We start from the raw sequence: 21,166 nt of genomic DNA, 5'->3' as shown, positions 1-21,166 counted from the left end.
GCCAGGGCCCAGGGCCAACGGGGAGGGAGAGAGGGAAGATTCCTTCGGAGCCCTGGAGAAGCCAGCCTCTCCTCCCCGTGGGACAGACCAACACCTCAGAGAAAAGTACGCCTCCACCCTCCCCACAGACAGAGAGGCAGACTTTCCTTAAAGGGGCATGAACCACCCCCCCCCACCCCCCCGGCTCCGGTCTACTTCTAGGGAGGGGGCATCTCCAGACGGCCCCCAGGCTGGGCCTGCTCACCTGCAGCCTCCCAGCTGTAGCATCACTACACACAGGCCTGGGCGGGGCTCAGAGAGGGCAAATTACCCACCCCAGGTCACACAGCCTGGGGCTGAGTGAGAGACCCGAGAGGTCCTGCTCCTATGTGCCTCCTTGCCTGGACTCAGGTCCAGACAGTGGAAGTTGGGGGCAGCCCCGGAGAGCCCAGGGCCACATCAGATCCCCTCTCGGTTCCTCCTGCTCAGACATGCTCCCAAACCAGGCAGGGAGGAGTGCTCCCCACCATCCTTGTCCTCACAGAGGCTCTGAGGATGCCAACCCCAAAAGTGGCCGCCATGGAGCCCAACTTGCTCCATGCCTGCCCTGCCAGAGGTCTGCTGAGACCCTCGCCCACAAGACCCTCGCCCACGGGAGGGGGGCGCCTGCTTCCAAAACCTGCGCTTTAAATGACAAAGGCCAGAGGCCAGGGCACAGGAAGCCCAGCTCTCAGCTCCAAGCAGCGGCATGGCAGGTGACACAATGCGGAGGCCCCTGGCCAGCCGGGAAGCATATTTTGCAAATGATCTCATTGAGAGCCAGGCCTGGTGAGAGCAAGGATTTGCTAAAAGAGAAACAGAGGTCGCCAGGATCCCTGCCTGCTCAGGAGGCAGGGCGGGTGGCAGTGGGGCCTTGGGCCTTGCTAAGGGGGGACGCTTCCCGGATAGGGGGCCTGGGTGAGGAGGGGTGGAGGGCAGGGGGGGACACAAAGGCCGCAGCCAGGGGCCTAAGGTGAGGAGACATTTGTGTCTTGAATTGCAGTGCAGACATGAATGGAGATGCTGGCTCTAATCCTAAATTTGGGCCCCACCTGGAAGTACCCGAGGGCTAGATGGCTCGCCTCGGGGAGGACCGACGGGTTGCCCAGGAAAGTGAGCCAGACGCGAGCGAAGCACCAGCGGAGGCCGGAGCAGTGCCCAGACCACAGAGCGGTCAGCGATGCTCCCTGCACATGGGCAGGCGGGCCTGGCTGGGGCCAGTGAGAGGCCCTGAACCCCTCCTCAGCCCCCAGTCAGACCCCAGACCCAACCAGACTTTCCCAGCTCCCAAAGTGGGGCTGCCCACAGCCAGGAACAGCTCAGGGTCCAGCCAGGGACTGAGGGCCCCCTCCCTGCGCAGGAAAGTGCCCCCCAACTCTACCACGCTGCAGGCAAAAGACCGGATCCAAAGACCAAGTTCCTGGGCCTGGGGCATCCCTTGGGGACCCTGCCACGCAAAGGAGCCAGGCCCCAGTCAGCTAACACAACAGATCCTCAGCTGGAAGGCGGCTTGTCTTGTCCCAAGAACCCAGCCTGGGTCAAGCTCCCCAGTGTGCCTGTTACTCGGGGGTCTGCAGGAGGCGCTGGGTCTCGGGAGAACCAGGCTGGAGAATCGGGAGCTAGGGGCTGTCATCCGGGCTGCAGTTTATGCTCGAAGGGCTCAGCAGACGTTCGCCATGCTGCCCCCAGCCGGGGGGCTCACCCCACCCCCACACCCCAGCAGGACAAGAGAACTTGGGGGGGGCTGGGGAACCAGGCTGGAGCAGAGCTCAGGCGAGACAGGACAGGGTGACACAGAAGGGGGTAGATGGGCTGCGGGGGCTGGGCTCGCATCCCCAGGTGGAAAGAATGAGGCCTCAGGTGGCTGAGGCTTCCCGCCGCACGGATGGTGAGTGCCCTGGGCCACACCAGGAGGCCCCGGGGCCAGGAGAGAGACCCCGTCTGCTGCAGCCCGTTCAGGCTCTGCATTCCCGGGAGCACAGAGCTCAGAGGAGGGGCATGGGGTGGAGCCCTGGGAACACCCTTGAAAGGGTCGAAGTCACAGTACCTACTTTCTGTCCCAGGAGGGGTACCAGGCCCACCCTGGCCCAGGCCGCAAGTCAGACCCGCAGAGCCCTAGCTAGAGGCAGAGGTGCCAGAGGAGCCCGGGCTGTGAATGCCAGCTCAGCACTTGCCATCACCACTGTCTATCTTACATGAATAATGCAGCTCACGTTTTAGTTGGAAAACAGAGGGAGGCTTTAAGGGTTCTGTAAAAAGTCACCCACGAGCCCGCCTCCCGGAAAAGGCCCCTCTGAGCGCCCCACCACGTCCCTGACAAGGAACCCAGAGGCACTCCTGGGCAGCCAGGGTGGCCGGTGTCACTGTCAGAAAACGCGCAAGCATTTTCTCCTGGGCCAAGATTCTGCAGGCGCCTCGAACGGCTGCAGAGCGGGAGCCGGACAGAGCCAGCTCGGAGTCAGCGGCCTATCAGACGCCACGGCCGGCGCCCACCCCACCAGGTGTGACCACCGAGCACCCGCCTCTGCCACTGCGAGTGGAGAAGTGACACGGTCCTCCTGCGGTGCCCCTTCCCACCGGCTCACCGAAGCAGCGGGGGCCAGCCACCCTGGGCCTCGCCCCTCCCAGCTCCTTCACTCAGGCTCCAGCCGAGGTGCCACCCAACAGTGGCATGACCAACGGGAGGATGCCAGTGGGCCTCCGGGGAGGGGTGGGCACCACAGAGGGCCACGGGGAGGAGGGAAAGGGGTGTGTTGGAAGGTGGATGGCAGTGCTGGCTGCTGACCCTTCACTCCTTGCCTCTAAAATGGAGCCGATCCTCGGAGATGCCTCCCCTAGGGTCCTTGGGGGGCTTAGACAACACTCCGCACGGAGTGCTGAGAAGCACCTGTGCTGAATACCAGACCCACATCCTTTGTTGGTGGAGTTCACCGGGAAAGAGGAGGGGGAGGTGGGGAAGTGGAGATCTGGAGAGACCCATACCAGGCCAGACCAGATCAGGCCCGGTGAGCACAGCGATGTGTGCTCAGAGTGCTCAGAAGACCAGCTCTGCCAGATGGCCAGCCCATGCAGCCTGTCTTCCCCCCGCACCCCCCCCCCCCAACAGGACAGGCTCAGCTAGAACCTATGGCCAGGGGACTCACAGCTGGGCGCCCAACCGGTCCTCAGAAAAACCACTAGGAAGAAAGAGCCCAACTGCTCCCATGAGCAAAACCTTTCAGACCCAGGTCTGGAGAAGGAGGAAGATTCCACCATAGTGGGCACCTGCCCAGATCCAGGACCGACCCACCGCAAATCCACAGGTTTAAGGGCCACCAGCAGAGAGCTGGCCATCACCAGCGCCAAGACCAAACTTCTGAGAAGCCCGGAAGAGGGGACCCGGAGGTGACCTCTGACCTCATGACCCCCCCCCACCAACCACGCCGACGTCGGAAGGGCTTGAGCACCCCCCCCCCAATCCCCGGCGCTGGCGGGGGTGGGGAAGGGCGGCAGACTCAGAGCTCACCTCTGAGCTTCTTGGAGAAGGGGCTCGGGTGCCCAAGACCTCAGCACCGCAGGAAACGGGCAGCGAAGACAGGTGGGATCCCCCGCCCCGGTGCAGCCGTCCCCGGGCTCTCCCCAGGTAGGGGGTGCACGAGGGCGGCCAGAGGGCAGTGATGCCCCGAAGGGCGGGGGGGTCCAGCGGCACCGGGGAGGCGGGGAAGGAAAGACGCAGGGCGCGCTGATGCGCAGCCCCGCGGCCGGCCTCGGACCCCGGCCCGGGAGGGAGGGGCGTGTCCCCAGGGCCGTGACCCCCGCCGAACCCGCGCGCGTTCTCCGCCCCGGAGGGCTGGGATCCGTCCGTCCGGTCGGGGGAGGCCGAGTGTCCCGAGAAGCCCGGCGGGAGAGGAGACGCCCAGAGCCCGGGTCCGCGCTTGGCGGGGCGGGCGGGTGCGGCCCGGCCCGGGCGAGCGCCTCCCCAGGCCCGGGCGCCGCCGGCCAGCTCGGCGGGCGGCGCGCGGCGCGAACTTGGGCACTGCGGCAGGCGAGGGCCGGCGCGCCGCGGAGTTCGCGGGAAGTGCGGCGGCGGGGCCCGCGGGCGGCGCGAAGTTGGGGTACCTGCGGGCGCCGGCCCGGTCCGGCCTGCGGCAGGAAGTGCTCCGGCGGCCCGGCGCTCCGGCTCACATGGACTTTCTCCGGCCGCGCCCAGCACCGGGCCGCACCGCGGCGGGCGGGGCGCGCGGGGGAGGCGCCGCGGGCCGTTTAAAGGGACAGCGCGCCGGCCGCGCGCGCGCACTCGCCGCCCCGGGGCGCGCCGCCCCGCGCCAGGTGGGCGCCCGGGGAGGGGCGAGGACCGAGGGGGGGCGGATCCGAGGGCAGGGGGCGGCCGGTCTGCGCCCCCTCCGCGCGCCTCCTCCCCGACTCCTGGCGTGGGACCCTGCGCGGGGCCCGCAGCCGGGGCCGGACACGGGCAGGACCGGGGCGCGGACCCACACACTCTGGAGGTGTGGAACCCCCGGTCCTGGGGCGCCCTCTCCCCGCGGCGGCCGCGCCAGCACCCGGATGCCGCGCCGTGTGGGGCCGCCGGCGGGAGCAGGTGCGCGCGGCCTTGGCTGCCACAGACGTCCCGGAGGCCGGAGAGCCGGGATGCGGAAGAAGCGGCGGTGGCCGGCGCCTCCTGCGCTGAGCCGGGTAACTGCTAGCTGCGTGAACGCGGCCGGGTCTGCTTTCAGGCCCGGCGTGATCTGGGCGCACTGGCTGTTAGTGACTCCCCTGACCCCACCGGCTCCCGGTTTGCTCGAGGCACCCCTCCTGTGGACAGAGGTGATGTTTTAAAACAAGGGCGGACAAATAAAATCAGCCTCAAACCGGAAAGGACCCTCAAAAGTTCCCCTCAGTCGCCCCCACCGTAACCTGAGGCCTGGGGTCAGGACAGGCTGCAGTAGCCTTCCTAGGCTGGAGACCTCCTGGCCCGGTCAGCGCCGCGGGGTCCTTGCAGGAAAATGGGGCGGAACCGGGTCAGTGGTCCTGAGCAGAGGGTCACTGGGAGGAGGGGCTTGGTGTGGAGAACGGGGTTCCCACCCTCACTTTCCCCCAGAGTACATTCTGGGCCCCGTGGGGGTCAGAGGCTGGGGCTGAAACCCTGCAGGACAGTTAGCCAAGGTCATTCCGAGGACAGAGGTCAGAAGCCAGTCTAAGTACTCCTGTCCCCAGCCTCATGATAGGTCCTTGACTTTGGTCATGAACTGACCCGGGACCCCATCTCAAGCGTCTGCACAGAAGGCCTCCCCTTTCACCTCACGCCTGCCTTGCCTTGGGGGGATGGGTATGAAGCCTTAAGGATGCTCTGGGTACACCCCCAGAACCCCACTTAGACGCAAGCTTGTCCCAGGCCACGTGTCCTCCCAGCCTAGTGCATGCCTGCAGGACAGTCTGTCTGTCCTGAGGGCACTCTCATCAGTTGGAGACACAGTCGCGTGGCTTGGCGTGTGGTCCTGACAGGTAACTGCCTCCTGCTCGGCAGGGACCGGTGGAGGCTGGGGGTAGGGGGGACAGCGGGGGAGAGGAGCCATGCCTTGGCCTCTAGCAGCTTTGCAGCCCCAACTTGCCACCGACTCTTCAGTGTTAGGACCTTGGTTGTGCAAACACCCCGGGGCCCTGGGAAACTGGGGCTTCTGCAGACAACACCTCTGAGCCCAGAGGGACCTCTCTAACCACTTCCCGGCAAGGTGTCAGGATGCGAGAAGCCACCCACCAGGCCCCAAAGTCTCCCCCACCCCCCGCCCCGTGCCGGCGGCTGGGGCTGCCATGTGGATGGCGTCCACAGGTGTGACCACCTCACGGACGCCAGGTAAAGATGGGGTAGGGGTGCTGGCTGTTTCACTCACTTGCCCAGGGAGCTGGTCACACCTTTGAACGTTCTAGTTGTTTTTATCACTTGTATTGTCTAAATATGAAAAAGATTCTTTTTTTTCTTTAACAAAGGACATTTGGAAAATATTGGAAAGTTTTTAGAAGACGACAGATAAGCCACCAACCTGTGCCCAGGGATGAGGAGGGACTTCGGGGCAGCTTCTGTGCGCACGTGGGGGTGTGTGTGTGCAAACCACACCGGCACGTTTTAAACAGTACGGCTGAACACCTGTGAGAAGCCAGGCCTGTGCTGTGTGTCCTGCGAGCTGTCAAAACTCGATTTTCACAGCAGTTCTATAAAGTTGGTTCTCTGTTCCTATTTCACTTAGGAGAAAAAGGCAGCGTAGGAAGAAAATGCAGCCAGCCTGGGTTTCCTCCTCGCTCCGGGTCCCCCAGCAGGCAGGGCGGGGTGTGGTTCCTCCGTCTGATTACTAGGACTCCAGACGTTAAGAAGGGTCAAACTGGGCTGGCTGATATGCAGGCTGGATGGCCACAGCCCCCCGTGAGGGATCTGATTAGCACCACAGTCCATCTGAGATGCCAGCAAGGGTTTTCTCAGCTTGGGGAGGCCTGGGTGGCCTCCTGGCCTGAGCTTTCTTCGTCTATAGCTTAACTTCCCGCCTTTTATCCAGAGAGTGTCAGGCTGCGGGGAGAGAACAGTCACACAGGTGACCCTGCAGACAGACGGATGAGCAGGGTCTTGGGTGGGGGCTCTGGGCGCACTAGGGCAAGGCCTGCCCGCTGTCTGTCCTTCCCTGGACAGTAGAAGTGTTTGGGAGCCAGCCAGGTGCCGCTCCGGTGGTCCTGCACGTGGCCGAGTGCTGCGCGGAGCCCCGAGGGAGCTGCGGCGGGGTGGAGCTGGCTCCCATGGTGAAGGGACGCCTTCCTCCCCCGTGTTCCCCGAGTCCAGCCCAGTCAGCTGAGGCCTCTGCCCGCTCTGCTGTTGTCCTGGGCTCCATGCAGCCCGGGGCTCCCCACCCTGGGGACCCCTGAAAGCCAATACCAGTGGGCAGGTCTGCAGGCGTTGCCACATCAGCTCTGGGAAGAGGCTCGCGTCCTCCATCGAGGCTCATCCCAGAGAAGATTAAGGTCCATCAAGCGCACCAAGCCCGAGACCAACTCAGCCAGGCACCTCCCTGCCCTGGCCCCCGGGTGGCTGATGGACGTCTCGGTGTGACGCGGCCTGACCGTGTGCATCTCTGTGCCCCGTCCCCCCACCTCAGCACGTGGCAGCGCTTCCTTCAGGAAGCTCTGTCCCTCCAGGCCCAGCATGGAATCCCCTTCCCTCCCCCCCACCCTGTCTCAGGTCCCTGCAGCCGCCCCCTGCCCACCACCTCGAGCCCCTGCCCCGCATCCCCATCCGCCCCCTCGAGCCCCTGCTTCCACATGACAGCACCGGGATGCTTGTACACATGTCAGATCACGCCCCTCCCGCCGCTCAACTCCCTCCGCGCCCCATCTCACTTCTCACTCAGAACGCTGAGTCCTTGCAGCGGCCGTGACCTGGCTCCTCACCCCACGCCCCCTCCACTGGGTCACGCTCCTCTTCCAGCCACGCTGGCTCCTGCGTGGGGCCTCCTCATGGTGGCACCCTCCTGCCCCAGGGCCTTTGCACCTGCTGCTCCCACTGCCTGGACCCTCTTCCCTCAGTGGCTCTGAGGCTTGCCCTATGGCTCCTTTTGGGTCTCTGCCCGGATGTCCCTGGTCCGTGGGCTCTCCCGACCCTCCCGTATGAAACAGCCAGTTGGGCTGTTGCCAGCTGGCTCTCCCTCACCCGACCCTGGTACGAATCCACTCTGAGGTTCAGAGCCCCTGTCTCCCCGCTTGGGCACAGGCTCCCCGTCTTGTCCGCGGCCCTGGCCCTGACCTGCGCGGTACCCGGCACGAACCAGATGCCCACGGACATCTGCGGGGTGTGGGAGCCTGAGGGGTGCTATGTGCCTGCTGACGAGGGGCTGGACAACCGCCCCCCACCTGCCTGAGTTCCTGGTGCCACTTTCCTGTCCTCAGAGGGTCCAGGGTACCCAGTCAGCAGGAAGGGAAGCAGCAGGCGGGGACCGCGGGGCTGAGGACAGACTCCAGCATCGTAATCAGCAGAGTGAGGAAGCAGGACCTGTCGGCTGCCTTGTGTGGGAGCCGCAGCCGCGACAGCGCCCTGTCCAGGCCGGGCGGGGAGCAGAGGAAGGCCTGTCTGCCTCCTACCTGACCTTTGCCAGGAGGACACAGAGGAGCCCCGGCTGGCACGGCCAGTGTGCGCCTTCCCAGGGGAGCCTCCAGGTCTGTGGCCGGGGGGGCCACCTGACTTCCCGTCCAGTCCCTCCTCGGAAGCTACCCCCACGTAGGGGCTTCCCAGGCCTTCGTGGGGAGGGGCCCGTGGAGGGTTTTCCTGCAACTCTCAGACCAGCATTCCCAGCAGAGGCACAGTCAGCAAAGACCCCTCCCCAGACCAGGCGGCTGTCAGGAGAGCCATGCGGCTCCCTTTCCGGCTCCGAGCGGGGCCCTGGCCGCCCCGTTAGCGGCTGCGTGCCAGCAGTCCACAAAGTGCCTCTTTGTTAGGCCCCTGCTCCGTGCCAACCAGGCCAGCCACTCACAGGCCGGCTTTGAGCAGGGTCCCCACCCTCCCCCAGACCCGCAGAAGTCAGGTCTTCCAGTTTAGTTGGGTTTGTGCCCACCTTGTCCCCAGCTCGGGGTTCATCAAGTTCACCCCCTCTTTTAATACTGGAACAGTCCCCTCCCAAGCCTACGGCCTACCCGACAAGTCCCTCACCCCCTGGGAAGTCTGCCAGCCCCCCAGGGTGGCGCCCGCCCAGGGCTGGAGGGCAGCAGGGGCCTGCTCACTGTCACCGCCTCTCCAGGCGACGACAGCCTAGAATAGTGGGCAGGGACCTCCCTGGCCACCCAGGGCCCAGGCCACCCTCCAGCCAAAGCCCAGCACGGGCCCTCCAGCCAGGCACCTCTCCAAGGAAGCCCCAGCCTGCCCTCCAAGGAGACCACCTCTGCCTTTGTTCCTGGTGGAACCTGGAGTTCCCCTTTGCGTATCAGGATGCGTTGCCTGCAGCTTCCGGGCGCTGAGCCGGATGGTGGGGAGATGAGTCTGCAAGGTCCACCCACCCCAGATCCTCCTACAAAGAGGCTGGCAGCCGACCTTCTGGAGACAAGCAGCCCTGGCCGCCTGGAGACCCTCCTGGTCCCTTGGCCGCCCCCTCCCACTCTCACTGGAGAATTAGTGAGACCCACCCCTCTCCCCACCCCAGGGAAGGGCCACCCCTCCGCCCTCCAGGTGACCTTGCACTCATCTCAAGGGGCGTGCTGGGCCATGGGGCACTCCCGTGGGCACTCCTGGCTGTCTCCGGGGTCATGGCTGAGCTGGCTCCGAAGCCCACCGTGACCTGCAGAGCCCAGTGGCACCTGGCTCTGCGCGGCAGGTGCCCGTCAGCCCCTGCAAGCCCTGCCCAGGGCGTCCACCTACCCCAGACCTGGGACCAGGCTTGTCCTGCAGTGAGTCTGGGGGCAGACTGCAGGGCTCCAGTCCCCCAGCCAGCCCATGTTCCGCTGTGAGTGGCAGCTGGACCCCCCGTAGCGGGGACTGTGGAACTTCTGAGCATCTGATGGGAAAGCCTGGCCATCCTGTAGCCAGTGGGAGCTGGGGACTAGGGTGATGCCCAAGGGCCAGGTGCAGGGAGTGGAGGAGGGGCGGGTGGTGTGGGGGAGGGGCGGGTGGCGTGCCCAGAAGGGCTGGCAGGGCCTCACTCAGTGACATCCCATCAGGCCTGAGCCGCTGGCCTCGGTCCTCTCCTGACCCACCCCCACTGTCCTTGAAGCACCCAAGCTGCCTGTCTGTGCTGGCCACGTCCCCCGCCCCCGCTGCCACAGGGCCTTTGCACCTGCCATTCCCCTGCCTGGGAAACCTCTTCTGTGCTGGCAAGTGGGCTCCGGTTGGTTCACACACCAGGCGGTGGTCGTTTACCTGGGCACTCAGGGAAGACATCCTGATCCCTCCCCACACTGGCTCTCACATTGCTGGGCCCGCTCCTTTTGGATCACATACAACTGAGCTCTGTCAAGCCCCAGGAAGAGGAGACAGGATTTGCTCAGAAGCGGGGACTGCGGACAGAAGCTCCAACAGCCTGGGGTGTCTGCAGGTAAGGCGGTCCCCATGCTCAGCAGGGGCGGGGGCAAGCAGGCAGCACGCTTGCCTACAGACATCAGGTCCTCCTGGAAGTCCTGCTTTGTGCCAGGCGTGGGACTCCACCCCGGAGGTCAGTGGAGAGCACGACAGGCCAGGGCTCCTCCCCTGGGGCTGATGTCCCAGACAGATGGTTTAAAAAAAATCACGGACTGAAAAGTGCCATGCACACGAGGAGAGCGTCTTCATCCTTTAGAATGATGAGAAAATAACCAAAACAAAATGAAAAACAGGAAATAACCAGTGCTGTGGAGGATGTGGGGAAATTGGAACCCTCGTGCAATGCTGCCAGAAATGCAAATGGTGAGGCGCCATGGAGAACAGTGTGCCGTCCTTCAAAATATTATACCTGGAACTGCCATGTGCTCCCGCAATTCCACTCCTGGGTGTACACTTCAAAGAACTGAAAAACAGGGTCTACCAGAAATGTGTGCCCTTGTTCATAACAGTCAAACCCGAAAACAGCCCAGGTGTCTGCAAAGGGATGAACAATATGTAGTGAACACGTTCGATGGTATGTTGTTCAGCCTTAAAAAGGAAGGAAGTTCTGACACAGGCTGCAGTGTGGATGAACCTGGAGGACGCTGTGCTTGGTGAAATGAGCCCAAGACAGCAGAACAAACCCTGTGGGATCCACTTACAGGAGGTCCCTCAAGGAGCCAAATGCATAGAGACAGAAAATAGAAGCTGAGGGCCCGGGGCTGGAGGAGGGGCGTGAGTGACTAGTGAGGACGGAGGGTCAAGCTGGGAAGGCGACAGCATCCTGGAGATGGTCACACTGATGCTTGCACGACTATGTGAGTGTGCCTGATGCCCTTGCACTGTGTTAAGATGGGACCTCCCTGGTGATCCAGTGGATAAGAGTCCCCCTGCCAATGCAGGGGACACGGGTTCAATCTCTGGTCTGGGAAGAGCCCACATGCTGCGGGGCAACTAAGCCTGCGCGCCGCAGCTCTGAGCCTGAGCCCAGGCGCCCTCTAGAACCTGCGCGCCGCAGCTCTGAGCCTGCACCCGCGCGCCCTAGAGCCTGCGCTGTGCAACAGGAGAAGCCGCCGCAGTTAGACGCCCGCGCACAGGGTAGCCCCGCTTGCTGCAACTAGAGAAAGCCTGTGCCACGACACAGACCCAGCACTGCCATGCTCTGCTTAGTTGCCCAGTCGCGTCCAACTCTTTGCGACTCCGTGGACTGTAGCCCACTGGGCTCTTCTGTCCACGGGGATTCTCCAGGCAAGAAAATTGGAGTGGGTTGCCATGTCGTCCTCCAGGGGATCTTCCCAAGCCAGGGATCAAACCCAGGTCGCCTGCAATGCAGGCGGATTCTTTACCATCTGAGCTGCCAGGGAAGCCCATGAATGGCTGTTGTGGGTTGCCATGCCCTTCTCCAGGGGATCTTCCTGACCCAGGAATCGAACCGGGGTCTCCTGCATTGCAGGCGGATTTTTTTTTTTTTTTTTACCAGCTGAGCCCATTTTGCTGCAGCTACCCAGCATGGCCAAACACAAATAAAAGATTAAGATGGTAGATTTTACGTTATTCATATTTTCTGCAAAGAGAAACGAAGTACCGTGCCAGGCACTGAGAGAAGGAGGCTGTTGGCCAAGGGGAGACCTAGGGGTGAAGTTGAGGCAGGTGGGCGGGGCTGAGGGAGCAGGGACCCTGGAGCCAGGAGGACCCTGGAGCCGGGAGGACCCTGGAGCCTGGAGGAACAGGCTGGGGGTGGGGCCTAGGGCAAGAGGCGGGGCCAGGGCTGCCTTGTTCTGACCCGCCTGGAGGTGAAGAGGAGAGTGTTCTGTTAGGCCTGCTGGGGCATCTCCCGGGGCCCCGGGAGGGCTGAGGGGCATGGACTGGGTCCGGATGGGGAGCCCAGAGAATGAAAGGGTCAGATTGTTGCTGGGATGATGGCCCATAAGGGCCGTTTCCTCAGACGGGGCGGTGGGAGCACAGTTTGGGGGATCAAGTCCCCTTGGGAAATGACAAGTGGCACTTGCTGCTCCAGGGTCAAGGCCCTGGGGCGTCAGACCAGGCTCGGCTGGGGTTAGAGGCTCGGGGGTGGCAGGCTCGCTGTCAGCAGCGGTCACACGGGCTGTCCTGGTCTCATCCTCCCCTCTCGGCATCTGGCCACACAGCCGACCCTCTGTCCTCCTCCAGACGCCTTCCAGTGGCTCCCCGAGCCACACTGCCATCCAGGGACCCTTACGCTCCACTCTGCCCCCTCTGACCCGCCCCCAGGCTCTGAGTCGCGACTCGCAGAGTGCAGATCCCGGGTGACGGGCGCTGGTCCACACTGGCATCTGCAGGCAGTGTCCTCGGGCCCGGCCCGGCCTGCCCTCTGCCTGCAGGACCCAGGCTCCTGCCTGAGACTCACAGGCCCTGCCAGCGGGGGGTCCGGGGGACCCTGGGGATGGATGGGGGGCCGGCGAGGAGATGCTCTGGCAGCTCAGACTGCAGGCGGGGACACCAAGTCTCAGGTCTGCACGCAGGGCAGCAGCTCACATCCCAGGGGCCTCCGCTGAGGCCAGCAGGAAGGGCCCCACAGACTCAGATCCGGGTCTGGTCCTGTGAGGAGCACCAGGTGCCTGGGGTCCGAGGCACACGGAACTAAAGACCGTCCCTTCTGCAGGGGTGGCGGGGTCCACGCAGTGACCCGAGGGAGGCCCACAGGGCGCGGCCATCAGCAGAGCCCTCCCCACCCAGCAGTGGCGGGGCTCACACCCCAGGAGCTCAGACATCAGCCCTCACCTGGCCAGCTCCCTGGGGGCTGCCCCAGGCCCCCGGAGCCAGGGCCTCCTTGGGGGACAAGTGATGTGTCCCCTCTGCCCCCTTGGCCTCCAGCCCTGCTGGACCATCACTCTCGTGCCTGTGGCTGCAGGTGGGCCCGGCACCTCCTGGGCCTGCCCAAGGGCACCCTCACCTTCTCCGTAGGGAATCGTCAGATTTGGTAACAGATGAAGGCCACATGGCCGTCTCTGGCCACAGAAGGGTTCCCCTCCCCCGCAGTGCGGTGGTTTCACTAGGCTCCTAATACTTCACTGTGGCTCCAGCAGTCCACACCCAGGGCTCTGGGGCGGCAGTGCGGACCGAATCCAGCCCTGCCCTTTGGTGCCGCAGCCCCGGTCCCTGCTGGCCGTGGCCATCACCTTGTCACCTTTCTTTTGCCTGGAAGTTCTGAGCAGGGACCTGGTGGCTCAGATCGAGGCTGCCCCAGTGAGGCATCCAGGCTGGGGAGGGACGGGGTGGGCCTTTTAATCACCGGGTGTGGCTGTAGCTCAGGCCTGGGCTTTGTGCTAACATCTATGTCCTAATCCATCCACGGTCCCATCGCCCCTGGAGGCCAACCCTCACCAGGGGGCTCCCGCCTCAGGGCTGGGGATCTCTGAGTCCAGGACACGGGTCCTCTGGGCACTTCTGTGCAGGAAGAGCCCATCCAGGGAATTCAGTTCAGTTCAGTTCAGTCACTCAGTCGTGTCCGACTCTTTGCGGCCCCATGAGTGGCAGCACGCCAGGCCTCCCTGTCCATCACCAAGTCCCAGAGTTTACTCAAACTCATGCCCATCGAGTCAGTGATGCCATCCAGCCATCTCATCCTCTGTGGTCCCCTTCTCCTCCTGCCCCCAATCCCTCCCAGCATCAGGGTCTTTTCCAATGAGTCAACTCTTCACATGAGGTGGCCAAAGTACTGGAGTTTCAGCTTCAGCATCAGTCCTTCCAATGAACACCCAGGACTGATTTCCTTTAGGACGGACTGGTTGGATCTCCTTGCAGTCCAAGGGACTCTCAAGAGTCTTCTCCAACACCACAGTTCAAAAGCATCAATTTTTCAGCACTCAGCTTCCTTCACAGTCCAACTCTCACATCCATACATGACCACTGGAAAAACCATAGCCTTGACCAGACGGACCTTTGTTGGCAAAGTAATGTCTCTGCTTTTTAATATGCTATGTAGGTTGGTCATAATTTTCCTTCCAAAGAGTAAGGGAATTAGGTGCCTGCAAACCATGGGTGGGTTTGAACCATGGTGCTGGAGAAGACTCTTGAGAATCCCTTGGGCAGCAGGGAGGTCAAACCAGTCAATCCTAAAAGAAATCAGTCCTGAATGTTCATTGGAAGGACTGATGCTGAAGCTGAAACTCCAATACTTTGGACACCTGATGCGAAGAGCCGACTCACTGGAAAAAACAAAAAAACCCTGATGCTGGGGAACATTAAAGGCGGGAGGAGAAGGGGATGACAGAGGATGAGATGGTTGGACGGCATCACTGACTCAATGGACATGAATTTGAGCAAACTCCGGGAGATAGTGGAGGACAGGGAAGCCTGGTGTGCTGCAGTCCCTGGGGTCACAGAGAGCTGGACTTGACTGACCAACTGAACAACGAAGGATGAGAGGGGCATCGGGGCGGGAGGAGCCGGCCTGGGTGTGGGTGCTACAAGCGGGCGGGGGCTGAGGGCGCAGGGCATGCTGCCGCGCCCCGTGTCCACAGGGGACCTGCCGTGCTGCTCTCGCCACCCCCACCCACCTGGGTGAGCCGCGGGCTTCTCCTGGGTAGGGGCTCACCTGCCTCTGGGCGCCGACGCCTGGAGATGGCATCTCTCTCCCTGATGACCCACCAGGCCACCGTCTCTTTCATCTCCACCCGGGGAGGGATCCCGCCCAGGGCATGTTGCTCGCAGCTGGAGGGCTGAACAGGTGCTGGGTGCAGTACCTTTTATCACAGAATCCACTTCCCTTCCAAAGCCAGGCACGGCGGGTTGGTTTCCTGGTGCTCATTCACTGTACGGACCAGGCTGGACACCCGCCCCTTTGGGTTCCCACTCGTGGCTCCCGACCGAGGCACGCACTGGCTTCGAGACCTGGAGGCTCCTGAGCTCGGGGCTGGGTCCCTGGGGGGACGGGGGCCTGAAGCCCACCCCTGCCTGCATGCCCTCGTACAGATCGACCCCCCCCCTCCACCCCTGCCCGCCCCGCAGAGGCCAAGCAGTTCCGCCGAGGACGGGGCCTCATTCGTGGGGGTTGGTGGTTGATGAGGACAGCTCTGGGATTGAGGCCTACTCCCTTGGCCCCAGACCCCTCCCCGAAGCCCTTCACTGGGGGCAGCCCCCATGTCCACCGGGCCACCTTCTCCAGCTGGGAGCCGGGTCCCAGAGCACACCCATCACTGAGGTGTGAGGAGCCCGGGACGGCAAGGTGAGGCGCCGTCTCCCAGGCCCCGCGTGGCCTTGGGCTGGAGCTGGCGGAGGTAGCTTCCGGCTGCGGACTCCTGACCCGCCCCTCCCGGCCTCGGCCTGACCTGCAGGGCGGACACGCTGGCCAGCGCGCGGGGCCTTCAGTGCTGAGGCCGGGCGTCTGCAGGCACCTGTCGGGCACGTTTGGATCCCTTGCACAGAAGGAAACTGGCTGAGCCTTTCAGCTTCTTGTCAGAGGCTGCAAACCCGTGGCTCGCTCTGTGCGCGAATTAGGGCAGCGCCGTTTTGGTTTCTGGATACCTCCCCTCGGTTTAAATTGGATGCTCAATTTGCTTCCTCTTTTGTCCTAAATTTCCCTCCAACATCTAGTGCAGCTGTTAGGCAGCTGCTTCTGCCTGCTCCTGAGAAGGCCGAGGGGCCAGGCGGCCGCGTGACTCACCTTCTCCCAGGAGGGACAGCAGGGTCTGGGCGGGGTGGCTATGGCAGCGTGGGGGACAGTCAGTGCCTCTGGGGGATGCAGGAGAGAGCTGGGCACAGGCTCCCCAGGGAGGAGACAGACAGGATACAGACAGGACTTGGGGAAGGTCTCGGCAGCTGCAGCTAGAGACACCCAGGTGAGACAAGCAGAAGGACTTCCGCAGGCCAGGTCCTAAAGAGTGGGGCTGATTTTCCAGGGATAACTCAGCAAAAGGCAATCACCCATGCCCATGGGCTCTTCTGGAGGGAGACCTCCTCCCCTGAGACCCAGCTGACGGAGGCCTTGAGTGACCCTGGACACAGTCGTTAAGAAAGTGGAGGGACTACTGCATGCCAGCCCCAGGGACACGGGGCATCTGTGGTGAGTATGTGCCTGTCCCCCAGTTTACACGTTAAATCCTAGACCCCAGGAGGAGGTGTTAGGAGGTGGGGCTTTGGGGAGCCCCACCCTCAAGAATGGGATTATAGACGAAGACCCAGAGAGCACAGCCCTTTCCACGGTGTCTGGGATCCTGGAAGCTGCCGTTGCCAGATACCCACTCTGCTGGCCCTGGGACCTTGGACTTCCAGCTCCAACTAGGAGAAACAAGACAGGAAGATCCCCCTGGAGAAAGGAATGGCTACCCACTCCAGTATTCTTGCCTAGAAAATCCCATGAACAGAGGAGCCTGGCAGGCTACAGTCCACGGGGTCACAAAGAGTCGGACATGATGGAGTGACTAACACTTTCACTTTTCGGGAGACGCAGATGTTTGCTGTTTATGGGCCACCAGGTCTGTGATGTTCTGTCTCAAAAGGGCTGAGACAGGACAGTCCTATTCATTCACTCACTCATCATTCGACAGAGGGTCAGGTCTCCTTGAGAAGGTCCTTCTAGAGGTTGTTCCCTCAGGTCGTGTCCCTGAGGTCAAGACCAGGGCGGCTGATCTGCCCCCAGGCAGGCCCTGCAGCCGTCGCCCCGGTTGCCGGCAACTTCCTGGAGCAGGGGGCCAGGAGAGCGGAGCCCCTGGTCCTTCTGGGTTGCAGGGGCCGCTGGAGCCCACTGCACCCTCCTCCCAGCAGCCCCCACCCGGAAGGAAATGCTGGCCTTGAGCGGCGCTCCCCAGAACCCCTCCCAGCCCCTGGGAGGGGCCGTGTCCAGCAGCCCCGTCCACTCTGGGCGGTGAGTCCAGACTCCCCCCAACCCATTTCCTCTCCCCTCTCTCGCAGGAGGAGCTGGTGGTGGAGAGAAGTGACCCCCCCCCGCCCAGCACATGGTCGGGAATAAGACCCATCCCCACTCAAACCAACTCTGAAGACAGTGGCCAGAGGACCATGTGCGGGAAGCCGGAAAGGCAAACGGGGCCGGGACGCTTGCCTCCCAGCTTGGAGCTGCCCCTGCTCCAAAGTGAGGACACTTGTGTGCACACATGTCTGCAGAGCGTGCACACACGCACACACACGCGTGCGCCGGCCAGCCACACGGCAAGAGGCTGCAGCCGCTCTGAAATGCTCTCAGTGACACATCCGCTCGGGACACCAGTGGGTGTCCAGCGCAGGCTGAGTCAGCCCCAGGGTGTGGATTAAGGAGGATAATCGTGTTCGCTGGGGCACTTTCATGCACGGAGCCGGGGAAACAGGGTCATCGAAGTACAATTTGAAAAGCATACAAATAATTCATGTTCCCATTATATCACAGTGTTGCTGTAAATGATGAATTCACACTTAAAACCCAGGGGCATGTCATCAAAGAGCTACCTACCACTCTCCCCACGGGCAGCAGAGGTCCCCTTAGTTCAGCCGAGCAAAGTCCACAGGTGGGCATCGGGCACAGCCCAGGCCTGGAGGAGCCCAGGGCTGGGCAGTGGGCAGAGGGGGCAGGGGTCCTCCAGGTCGGAGAGATGCCCAGTGCCACCAGCCCAGGGGGCAGCACAGCAAAGAGAAGGAATGGGGCTGGGGGCCGCTGGTAAGACTGGGAACCTGTTCTCTGGTCACATGAGCCCCATTCACGAGGGCGGCCGATGGTCAGGGTGAGCAGCACCATTCCTACCAGCAGGGGCCCCAGGTTGTATGGGGGGCGCTCCCCACACACCTGGCTACGCCCGGCCCTGAGCCAGACCATCCGTCTCCCCATCTGGGCCTCAGACAGCTGGTGCCGGGCTCCTGAGCCCAGCGAGGGAAGGAAGGTCACTGCTTGCTGCCTGGGGAAGGGGCTGCCACAGCAGGACGGCCGACTCTGCCTGGTCCACCAGGAAGGAAGGGCTGCAGCCCCGCCCTGGCCTCCTGGGCTCCGGGCCGATGTCACCGTCCCCTTGGTTCCGGGGCACGCCTCCCTCCCCAGGCCACCTCTGCCGGACCGACTGATTCTGGATGAATATTCATGCGGTATTTCAACCAGGGCTAGTCATTAATATTCCAAGAAAGCAGAAAGGAGCGACATCGCGTTCTCCTGTGTGAACAGGGGTCACACGCACGGATGGGGACGTGGCCAGGGCCTTGCCAACACTTGCATCGGCCTCCGGGGCTTCTGTCTGAAGACACTGTCTGGTTGACCCACTGACCAACCGCAGGCAGGCAGGCAGCACAGAAGTACAGGGTCCAGAGGGGGCAACGGCGTGGGGGCTGCCCCGGCCCCTCCCACTCTGACCACACGGCCCTCCAGACCTCGCGTCCCCCCGTCCCAGGACGCTCGCCCCGCATCCGTGGCCCTCTCTGTACTGAGGATGCTGAGGAAGGCCCGGCATCTTTGGTCTCACTCTTGGGACCCACAGAGCAACACCTGCCTGCCCCAGCACCTAGCCAGGCCTCCTGGCACTCTGGGCCCCTGGGGGTCCTGGCTTAAGCCCTGCCCGACTCTGGCCGGGGGCCAGTCCCCACGGGTGGCAGCGCCCGCCCCTTTCAGCTTGTGCCTGCCCCAGGGCTCCGGGTCACCAGGGCCAGGGTGGCAGGTGCCCACAGCTGGGCCAGCCGGGGTGGGAGAGCTCTGCCCAACCCGGGCTCCTGTGAGCTTGTCTGCGGCCGGGGCGCTGCACTCGCCATCTCTTGGCTTAGGAGGACGAGCTGACCCTGGGGCCGCGGCGGCGGTGCCTGAGCACCCTCCCGTGGGCCTCTTCAGCCTCGGGCCGTGGACGTGCCTGGACGGGGGGCGTCTGGCAGCCTGCCCGCCCGCACAGGCCCTCCTGGCATCCGTCTGCCACCCCCTCAGGCGCGGTGCGGGCCAAACAGCGAGAGCCACAGCCGCCCTGCCGGAGGCCCCGTGTGACACAGCTGCCAGCCTGCCTGGGCACGCTGCCCGGCGGGGCTGGGGGAGGGGCAGGCCCACAGGCGCTGAGTCAGCTGCTCCCGCGTGGCCCTGTCCCCACCCGGGCAGGGATGCCGGTGAGGTTGGGGGTGGAGGGGGGGTGGCTCCCATCTTTCGGGGAGCTGTCAGACGGCTGGGGATTTTCTGGAAAGTGGCTCCTGCAGGAGCCAGGCCTGGAGGGGCGGCGGGGGCGGGTGGGGTGGAGTGGGAATGAGAGGAAGGGCCTTCCCGGAAGACAGGCCCTTTCCAAACAACACCAAAAAGGGAGAAGGGAGAGGACCGGCCTGAGCGGTGGGAAGGAAGCGCTGAGTCAGCACCGAGCCGGCCTCCCTCTGCCAATCAGGCGCTGGAGGGGACAGGGACTCTCAAGGTCAGCGGATGTCAGTACCCGCGGGCGCCCCAGGGGACCGCCCTTCCTCTGCCGCCGCGGTGGGGGGCACGCTCCCCCAGAGCAGGGGGGCGGGGAGGGGGGGCCGCCTGCCCCGGCCACCCTCCCGGTGGGGGCTGCGTCCCTCTCCCTGGGCTGTGCGCTCAGGAGGTCAGGGCGGTGGGAGGACATGGCGGTCTGAGTGTGGTCTCCCTCCCGGGGCAGCCAGGAGCGACTCTGGAGCCAAGAGGGCATCTCTGAGGGCGCCTCATCCACCCCCTTGCCGGGGACTGACTTCCTCAGATAAACCTCTGGTTTCTACAAATTCCTTTCTTGCCATGACCCCTCTCCCGCGGCCGCCTCCCTTCCCACGGGCAGCCCCTCCCACCCTGCGGGCCGGGGTGCTCCTCGGAGCGAGGCCTCCGTGGGTGACCGGCCAAGTGGGCCCTGCTATGTGTTCCAGGGAAGCGCCTCCCCCGGCTTCTGCCCCAGCCTTGACCTGCCGCCCTCCCTGCCCAGGGATCACAGCTCCCGAATCTGACTGTCCTCTCTCCGCGGGCCACAGGCCCCCAGCGCCCCGAGTCTCCCACGCTTGGGCACTGACCGCTGCTGCCTCCCAGGCCTCACCCCCGCCCCCACCCCCGCCCCTCACTCCCTCGGGCACTGCTCCTCCCCTCCCCTGGCCAGCTTCCTTCTGTGTGGCCACTGTGCCTGCTTGCCCGCCCTCCTCAGGCCTCCCTGATTCCCAAAACCAAGGCCCACCGTCTCCACCACCAACACATCAACTCACCCAGAAAGTGGGGAGGCGGCCAGGCCGGTGACCTGTGGAAGCCGCAGAAGGTGGGCCTCCCCGAGGCTCGGGCGCGGTGAGGACAAACGTGGGCTGGTGCTGCCCGCTGGCACCCGCTCCCCATGAAGCCAGCGCGCCCAAGAGGCGTCTCCCTCCCGGCCGGAGAGCATCACCCCACCTGAGCCTTGGCCAGGCTCTATCCAACAAACCTTAAACCTCCCAAGGGTCCTCCGGGACGTCTCGAGGACCAAGGCTTCTGTGAAGATTCTACCGACTCTGCCATCAGAAGCTAAACCCCAAGAGGACTCGGGTCGGTTTCCACTGATACATCAAGCCCCCCACAATTCCAGGGACGGCAGCGAGGCCGCCCTGTCGGGGACCCACAGCTCCCCTTCCAGGGGCACTTTCCGGCCATCCCGGCTGCAGGAGAGGACATGATCCTCCTCATCACGGGAGCCAGGGAAGCCTTCACTCAATAAAGATAAACAAGAACGTGCGTCTCATTTTTCCAATTGCTTTTTGGCTAAACAAGAACTGTAACTTGGGTTTTCTGCCAGTATTTCCCCCGTGGGTGTCCTCTCTGAAACGGAGTGCACACTCTACGCACAGGTCCGAAGCCCACGGCCATTCCGGCCCGAGAGGGCATGTCCTGTCTTGTAAGGACCACGCACGTGGTTGTTGAATTCAGCCTCACGACCCTCACCAGGCCCTCCTCACCCAGCACTGACCTAGTCTCGCGGCCACCCCCACCGAGCCCCAAGGCCAGGCGCCGGCAGTGGAAGCCCTGGCCTCCGGGCACGGAGGAACCCTACGCTCCAGCACAGTGACCCCTTCTCCAGCTTGGCAATGGCTACTTTAAAAAGCTTCCCACTGTACTTAGGGAAAAATGGCATCTGTGGTGTTTCGGGCTTGTTACATCCTCTAAAAAAAAAAAGGTAGGAACTTTTTGAGCTGTAAACAGTCACGCCATCA

General features: G+C 63.6%; 1 protein-coding gene across 2 annotated transcripts in view; it reads right to left on the bottom strand.

Moving 5' to 3' along the window:
• The window catches only part of NACC2 (NACC family member 2), an 80,532-nt gene extending 76,325 nt beyond the window's left edge, over nt 1-4,207 (bottom strand). Inside the window, exon 1 of one of the 2 annotated variants that reach the window (XM_065928148.1) lies at nt 4,117-4,207. The gene's annotated coding sequence lies outside the window, so the exon portion shown is untranslated. Of the gene's footprint in view, nt 1-3,523; nt 3,963-4,116 lie in introns of those variants that run through there. The other variant, XM_065928149.1, reaches the window with a different exon arrangement.
• Between the last annotated feature and the right edge of the window lie 16,959 nt (nt 4,208-21,166).

This window comes from Muntiacus reevesi, chromosome 3 (genome assembly GCF_963930625.1).
Source record: "Muntiacus reevesi chromosome 3, mMunRee1.1, whole genome shotgun sequence".
Taxonomy (NCBI): domain Eukaryota; kingdom Metazoa; phylum Chordata; class Mammalia; order Artiodactyla; family Cervidae; genus Muntiacus; species Muntiacus reevesi.
This window is presented reverse-complemented; position numbering and strand designations above follow the sequence as displayed.